This window comes from Cyprinus carpio, chromosome A5, assembly GCF_018340385.1.
Source record: "Cyprinus carpio isolate SPL01 chromosome A5, ASM1834038v1, whole genome shotgun sequence".
Classification (NCBI taxonomy): domain Eukaryota; kingdom Metazoa; phylum Chordata; class Actinopteri; order Cypriniformes; family Cyprinidae; genus Cyprinus; species Cyprinus carpio.
The window spans coordinates 6,485,566-6,493,926 of record NC_056576.1 but is presented as its reverse complement, the minus strand read 5'-3'; the positions used below and the strand labels follow the sequence as shown (position 1 = coordinate 6,493,926).

The window sequence follows — 8,361 nt, the reverse complement described above, 5'->3', positions numbered from 1 at the left end:
GATAAACGCAAATGTGTATATTTAGAAAAAGAGAGTTAATATAAGGTCATATGGAATGATGTCACGATCAATGTATATATGCTTTTAAGAGCTTTCACATTCTTCACACTCAGAGATGGACGACTTTAAGAATTTGTATCTGAAGAAATTCATATAAATCTGGAATGGCATGAGGGTAAGTAAATGTTGTTATAGGTTGTGTGATTTATTTGTTACTTACTTGTCGTTCTGTGAAGAGTGATGGCCATCTTTGAAGAGTCTCTTTTACTGGAGACTCAATCTCAACAATCTCCTTTCTCCTCAAGGAAAAAGCGGAATACATGTTCTGTGATATCAGGGTGGAACTTGGATGACATTTTTTCATTTCCTCCACAAGTTGTAAGCGTTTAGATTACATGCTGCACTCATCCTCACCAGCAGGATAATTGGGAAGAAAATTGATTTCAAAATGTTTAGGCCTTTTAACACTTCTCAAAGGATCTTGGCCTCCCCTTTTCCCTACATTTATAAGAACATCTGTGCATCCAGCTCGTCGTAGCTTCGTTCTGTAATTTCCCATTTTAAACTTGAGGCTGTTCTTCCAGCCATTCCATCCAGTGGAGGAACCTGGTTCAGTGAGGCATGGATGTTTTTTGACTAGTGAAGATGCAACATCATTGAAATCGTCGTCAGAGGGATATGCTTTGAAGCTGTACATACACTCAGCAAGTTTTTCAAGAATTTCGTGCTTCATGTCCCTGGGAACTTGCATATATGTCTGGTCTCTCATATACAGAAGGTTTCCTTGGCGCAATCGGAACTCTCAATATCTACAGGAAAATTGGGGACTTCAAATGTCTCTGGCCACTGAGCCTGGCGTACATGAGATGACCCTTCTTCAGAAGACAAAGATACAATGTCTGTGTCAGCTGTACTTGCTGTAGGAGATGGAACAAGGGAGATCACCTTTAAGGTGGGCCTCTCAGGTAAATCTGCAATGTCTGTGAGGTTAATTAGTGCATTGTTAAAATCAGCATCTTCGTACTGAAGAGAAAACTTGTATGGAAGACCCAACTTCTCTTCAAGATGCTCCATCAATGTCTCCAAAGTTTGTGGTTTACTATGCAGTGTGATTTTCCGTATGTCATTTTCATTCACTATCACTCTAAGTATAGTTCTTGTCTCCATTGCGTTCTGTGAACCTAACAATGAGAAAAATCAATTAAATTTACACTCGAGTTCACAATAATAAAGGGATAAAACTGGAAATTATTTTATTTACTCACCCTCATGTTGTTTTAACCCTGTATGACTTTCTTTTGCTGTACACTTAAGGAATTTGGAAACCAAACACATTCAGGTTGCCATGGAAGTCATTGGGGAACTGAAACTGTTTGTTAATAAACACTATTTAAAATATAGTTTATACACCAAAAGAAAGTCATGTAGGTTTGAAATAATATGAGGGTGAGTAAATAACGGAATTTACTTTTTTAGGTGGACTTGTCCCTTTAAATGTTCAATTTAGCAAAATATATAATGTTTTTTGCTGTAACAAATGTTCTGCCCTGAATTTTGTAGGGTGATAGTGGAAAAGGGTCATTCAATTCAAACAGCTTTGTGACTGTAATTTCTGATACATGGCTGCACAGTTCATAGGAACGTAGATGCTCAATGTACCACGCTGTCTGTTGTTTGCATACAAACAAAATTTCAGTGTTGATGATGACAATTTTTACAATTTGCCTAAAATCAGGCAGACATGAAGTTGCACCAGCAGACAGAACCATATCAGGACTGTAGTTGATCCCATCAATGCACACTTTAGATGTGACAAGGACAGTGCTTTGGGTAACAAAATTCTGCTGAAACACATTCTGTACACTCTCAGGAAAAGATGAAGTCAGTGTACATGTGACTTTGTCCATCTGGACAGAAGGTTTAAAAAAGGATGACGAGTCCATGTGGTATGCTATCATTCTCTGATGTCTGAGTGCCAGAGTTTGTGTGACATTTTTGAAATTTTTTGTCTCACAAATAATTTGTTTGAAGAACTTATGCTTGCCTTCAAAACGCATGGTCCAGACATCTCTAAGTGGCCCATATGTCCTTATTAGTTGTGGATAATGTTCGATGTAGTGGTGTTTGGGACGCAAGACAAAATGAGGAAATACTTTTAAAAGCAAACCTCTGTGCTCTGAAATTTTAGCCCCAAGAAAATCAATAGTATCATCAGTAAATCTGAAGGATGTCGCCAGTTCTAGAATGTCTTTCAAAAGCATTAAAATCTCCCATGTTGCATCATTTTCTGGGATATCGAAGCCAATCATTAGTGGGAGAAGTCTTAAAAGTGCCCAATTTTCATGGCCGTTGCCCCCAATCGTGCCTCTTGAGGCAAATGTAGTTGGAATGACCTGAGGTTGATCGGTCTTGTCTATGAATTTGTATGGAAATTGTTTGATTGTTCTGTTCACATACTCAAGGGTGATGTACTTTTTGTTGATTAAATCATTGAGGCACAGTGCCATTTCAATTGGTATTACACCCTCCAAGAGATCATGCATGATGTCAGGTGGAAAGCCACTGACAGAGTGAAAATGATCAAGCTCATTTAAAACACACCTGCCTTTTACACCATACTGTTTTACCAAAATTTGGTCTTTTAAAACTTCCTCAACTTGCCTGTCATGATTAACCTTTGTCCTGGGTTCAAATCTTCCTGACAGTACGTCTTTCTGTTGAATTTCACTCTTTTTCACCATGCAAAAGCGGCAAGGGTGTTCCACGATGAAGCTCTCTTGAAATCCTGCCAAGGAATGAGCACCAAGATTGTCAGCAGATACATTGAGAACAGTTCCCTTAACACATTCCCCTAATTGCTCCAAAAAGACACCATGTGTCTCCAGAGTTTTGAGGTCTTGTACAAGAGGGTGAAGGACTTTCTCATATCCATATTGTTTTACTTCACTAGCCTTGCATAAAAGTGCCAGCTGAATTGCCTGAAGAGACGACCGGTGTTTAGATGGAAGATTAGCAAGAACCCAATAGACGCCGAACATCTTGTGTTTCTTTTTTGAAGTGCCAAGAGGATTAGCAATCTCAAATTCATCAGTGTACATGGTAAGCAAAATCCTAAATGTCCCTGCCACCAAAAAATCATTCTCACGATAGTTAGTGCTGTCTTTGCAAGAGTTGATCCCATTTGCATTTTCAAAAGGAGCAAGAACTTTCTCAAAAACATCAGTTCTGTTTAAAAGCACCTGTAGCATATTTAGAATTGGCACATAAGCAAATGATTGGGAGTCTTTCCCAAGTTTATATTCTGTTGGTACAACAATTGGAAACTCTTTCTGAAAATATGATGCTCTTTTACCAACTGTAGAGAGAGGCTCACCAGAATCAGTCATTTTCAAGATCAAATTATTTTCTGTGACAGCTTTCACAATGTCTCTCAAAACAGAAGAATTATCACTGACTCCATGTTGATCTAGAATCTGCTGTATGGCATTACACAAAAGGGGCTTTGACAGAAGAAAGATCTGGTTGATTCGTTGAATTACTTCCTGTACTGCTGAATCGGAGATATGCAGAATGGTTTGCATCTTAAGAAAGAGCAAGCCTAAATTACGTTCTAGTTGATTCTGCAAATGATCCAGATTTTGAGTCTGGTCGTCTTTTTCATTTTCGCCAAATTCAGTAGAATCCATTGACTCATGGTAAGACGTATTTTGAGCAACATCTTGTGGTAATTCTGCAGCTAAATTTTGAATTTCAACTGCAATGCTGGGTTCCTCTGACTGCTTAATTGGTGTTCCTTACATTTGTGAGCATTAAATGTAGAATAAATCCTGCTCTCAAAATTGCAGTCATTGAATGGGCACTGAACCTTTTCATTCCTTTTTAAATGCTGACGCAAGTGGGTGAAAAAACTCAGATTCTGTACAAGGTTCCTTAAATTCGCAGAGTGGACAGTGAAATATTAATTGAGATTCTTTTGATACACTTGTTTGTTCTCCATCGTGTTGGGAATGACTTCTTGTTAAGTGCACCTTCAATGCATTAAATGACTTGAAAGAACACAAACAGTCTGCATGAAGGCATGGAAATGGTGTAGTTCTGGCGTAGCTTCCATGTTTAATGCGATAATGCTTCAATAGCAGAGCTCTCTTTTCACAGGAAAAAAAACAGTACTTACATTTCCATTGCATGTCTCAAGTCATCTCACAAAACAAGCACTGCAAATGAAGAAAATAATATTAACATACACACTTCTAAATGTAAAGTTTTGCATTTACATTTACGAATCAATATGTAGTGTTCAAACATATGAAATACGGTAGGGCGATATGGCAAAATATGAAATCACAATTCTACTTCATGTTGGTTTTATTATTATGCATTATAGCCAAACAAATTTCCCCATTTAAAAAAGAAAATAAAAAATACTAACAAAGTAACAGCATATAAAATAGAAATATCATCTATACTATATAAGCAATTATAATAGAATAGCAGACATTTTAGACCAAAATGGATGAAGATTAAAAAAAAAAAAAAACGTAACCATTATTTTATCATTGTTAATAAATAAATAGGAACAAAGATACACATTACATAATATGCTAATTCAATAAAATACTACATAGGCTTGAGTGTATGCATTATAACTTTATTCTTATTAAAGTTACTCTATTATAAGTTCTTCACTGAGAACCTACTCACAAACAAAAAAAAAATAAATAATTAAAAAAATTCCTTGATTGAAAGCATGGACCTAACAATTAGAGACTTGCAATGCTAGACTCCTCATTTCGATTAACACAATCAAACACACTCCAATAATTTGATTAAAATAAAAACACATCCAATGTTCATGTGTAACACTAGTTAATTTAATATGATTATTACACGATTAATTATGTATACAAAGCAATTCAGACATTAAAAATAAGCCAATCAAGCACTGACTCACCTTTCCATGTGCTCTTCACCAGAAATAATGTTATTCCGTTTCCGTTTCAAATCGGCTCCACCTACTGGTAGCACCGCGCATGACAACTCGAACATTTTCAAAATACTTACTATTTTAAGTAGAGGGTAATTGAATATTTTGAGTTTATTAACTTTCCGTGCTAAAAAGTTGACCTTACTTTATTAAACTTAGTAAGGTCAATAAACTTATTCAAAATAAGTTAGATTCACTTAATTTTATTAGTAAGATCATCAGTTACATTTTACAGTGTATTATCATAAACGATTTTGTGCATCTCACAGTGCTTTTGAACTGTCTCTTGCATCACATATCATGCGCATGGCTTGTGTCAAATCTGCAGTTGTCACAACTTTCAAGGCAGCCAAAACAAATTCTGTGCATTGCCAGAAAAAAGGGGGTGCAGATGGAGGAAGTTGTGCTAAGCATCTTTCTCCGTGAATTACTGAAGAATCTCTGCACATTTTCATATAAATCTGTCTGAGTCAGTCCTGATCAACACAGATTTTATAGCTGATACAGTGTTTCATCTGTGAATGTTGACACCACAGGAAAATTCTGTGATACAACAGTCTGATAGGAAAAAACTTTCATAGAACCTATGTGTGCATTGGTTGAATTTAAAAACCAACTGTTTCTATCATTTCATGGCAAAAGGCTAGACTTGCTGAAAGAGTAGTTGTAGTAGACAGTGTTGATGTACTGATGAGCGTAGAGTGTTATCATATGATGTGTATTACATAGCATGGACATAGATTCCCTTCAATACATACATCATTGGGTGGTAAATGGTCCAGTCTCCATTCACTTTTCTCTGGTTTTGCCATCAGGATATGACAATTGGATGCCCATCATTACATCTATTGTACTATCTTAGGTATTATACTACATAATAATCTGTATTCTGACAAGGATTTCAGAGAATAATTAAATAGCTATGGGGTAAGAATCAGCAAGGATCTGGTCAAATGAGAAATACACTAGCATTGAAACGTTTGCGATCAGTAAGATTATTGAAAAATTATTTTAAATAAGTCACTTATGCTCACGAAGGCTACCTTTACTTGATCAAACAAAATAATAAAAGTAATATTGTGAAATTTAATTGCGATTTAAAATTTTCTTTGTTTTAATATATTTTTTAAATGATTCCTGTGATGGCAAAGCTGACTTTTCAGCAGCCATTACTTCAGTCTTCAGTGTCACATGATCCTTCAGAAATCATTCAGCATCAATATGCTGGTTCTGTGCTCAAGAAACATGTCTTCTAATTGTGTGCTTATTTATTCCATTACCATTGTTGAAAACAGTTGTGCTGCTTAATATTTACAGTGTGTGGATAATTATTTTGCAAGTTGATATTCTGGTCATTTTTTTTCCAAGCACATTTTACCAATTCCAAACCACCTCAGTCTTAAAAACTACTAATCATTTTGTATTTAATCATTTATAAGTGAATTATAATAGTTAACAAGGGCTGGAAGGGAAAAACAAAAAGCCTTATATTCAGGTGTGCATAATTATTAAGCAGGTTTTCTTTTATGGGTAAAATGTGCCAAAAAATAGATTTAATTCACACTGAAAAGTCAAAAATGATTAAATGTCTATGAGAAATATTAAAAACCAATGCAAACTGCACAATTAAATCATGACCAGTAGACAGCGAAATGCTCAGTGGGTCAGCAGAGTTAGAAAAAAACAACAAAATGGCCAACTATAAAAGAATTAAGAAATAAGGTGAAGAATTAGTCATGTTTGGTTCGATTAAAACAAACTGGTGTGATTGCTTTTTTAGTGTGGTTTGTTTGAGTAAGTATGAATGCTGCCATCCAAACCCTGGTGTGCACCAAACAAGCGGGCCGAGACCGCTTAAAAGATGGGACTCAGTCCGTTTCCAAATGAACTCTGCTGCGGTTCGAATTAAATATGAATGCAACATGGACCAAATACTTCTTAACAAACCAAAAATAGGAAGTGATGACAAGATGTGATGATATGCGACATGATTTGACATCACGGAACAAGTTGTTTATCCAAAACAAAATGAGCAGAGGGCAAACATGGAGCAATGAGGAGGTAGAGTGCCTTTTGGTAAAAATAAAATCATAAGTACATGCAATGAGCGCGCTTAGTCCAGCAGACGACATTTGGTGTATTCAACTTAAAGCGGCGCTCAGCAGGCCATTCGGTGAATGGGTACTGCGCAGCGCCGCTTTAAGTCGAGCACACCTTTTGTTTGGAGGGGGTGGGGGGGGGGTTGGTGCGTTCCATCACGAAATATACTTCATTCAACCCAACCATTTCAGGTTGTGAACATATCGCTATACCTTTAGGTTCGGTATCTTTAGGATCGCTGTCAAAAATGCCAGTGTGAACGCTAAACGGATGTATCGTTTTCTTTTTTGGTCCGGACCAAACGAACCAAGAGAACCGAACTACAAGTGTGAATGCACCCTTAGTCTCTAGTTCCACCATTTTAAATAACTGCAACCTACTCTGGAGTATCCAGCAGAAGACAAGGTGTCTCAGGGACTTTGCCAAGATAAAAAAAAAACAACCCCTAAAATACGACCCCCAGTGTTGCGAAATAGATTAAGACTGATTTTATAGGCTTTATAGACAGATAGGTTGAGAGTGACTCTTGAAGGACCAGCACCACATCCTCTTGTACCACTCTTTCAAGAATTTATCTTTAAGATTCTGGCAGTACATTTTGGCAGCTCATTTTTAGTCCATCTCCAACCCTGAAAGGTCCGTCTTGCTCATTGTTATAGACGCTCACCCCCTCACAACCGCCACTCTTGTCCAACTTGAACTGGTACTGATACCTCAGGAATCCCTCTCAACCTATCTGTTCGTGAAACATTTCCAAACAATCAGTCAACAATGGTCATGATTTAATTTCATAATTTCAATAGTAGTTTTTAAGATTGATGTGGTTTGGAATTGGTAAAATGTGCTCAGAAAAAAATAAAATAAAAATATGACCAGAATGTCTACTTGCATAATAATAAAAAAAAAAAGTGAAAGTGACATGACATACAGCCACACCCTTAGGGTTAGGAGTCAAACTCTCTAACCATTAGGCCACAACTTCCCCTCTGGAGTACAATTATGCACACATTATAATTATGCACACATTGTAGTTGCATGTTTAGTTGTTTATTCAACTATGAGCAATTTTGGCCCAGTCTCTTAAGTCTCTTAAAACATTTTTCCCCACAAATGGGTTTATTATATATATATGTTTTATGTATTTTAATAGTTTTATATTGCAAGTCTGGGACAAAGGTATTTTTTGTAGTTTGACCTTCATATAACATGTAGTTAGCTTCAGCCATTTGAAAACATGTTAATAACCTAAAATCCCATCACAATGCCACAGAACATCA

The 8,361-nt window shown here is 36.4% G+C and overlaps 1 long non-coding RNA gene across 1 annotated transcript; it reads right to left on the bottom strand.

The window, feature by feature from the left end:
* Window positions 1–807: 807 nt before the first annotated feature.
* LOC122142258 lies at window positions 808–5,217 on the bottom strand. Its single transcript, XR_006158485.1, has 4 exons — window positions 4,952–5,217; window positions 4,175–4,214; window positions 2,676–2,785; window positions 808–1,181 (listed from the first exon to the last, which is right to left on the bottom strand). It is a non-coding gene; the product is annotated as an uncharacterized LOC122142258 (long non-coding RNA).
* Between the last annotated feature and the right edge of the window lie 3,144 nt (window positions 5,218–8,361).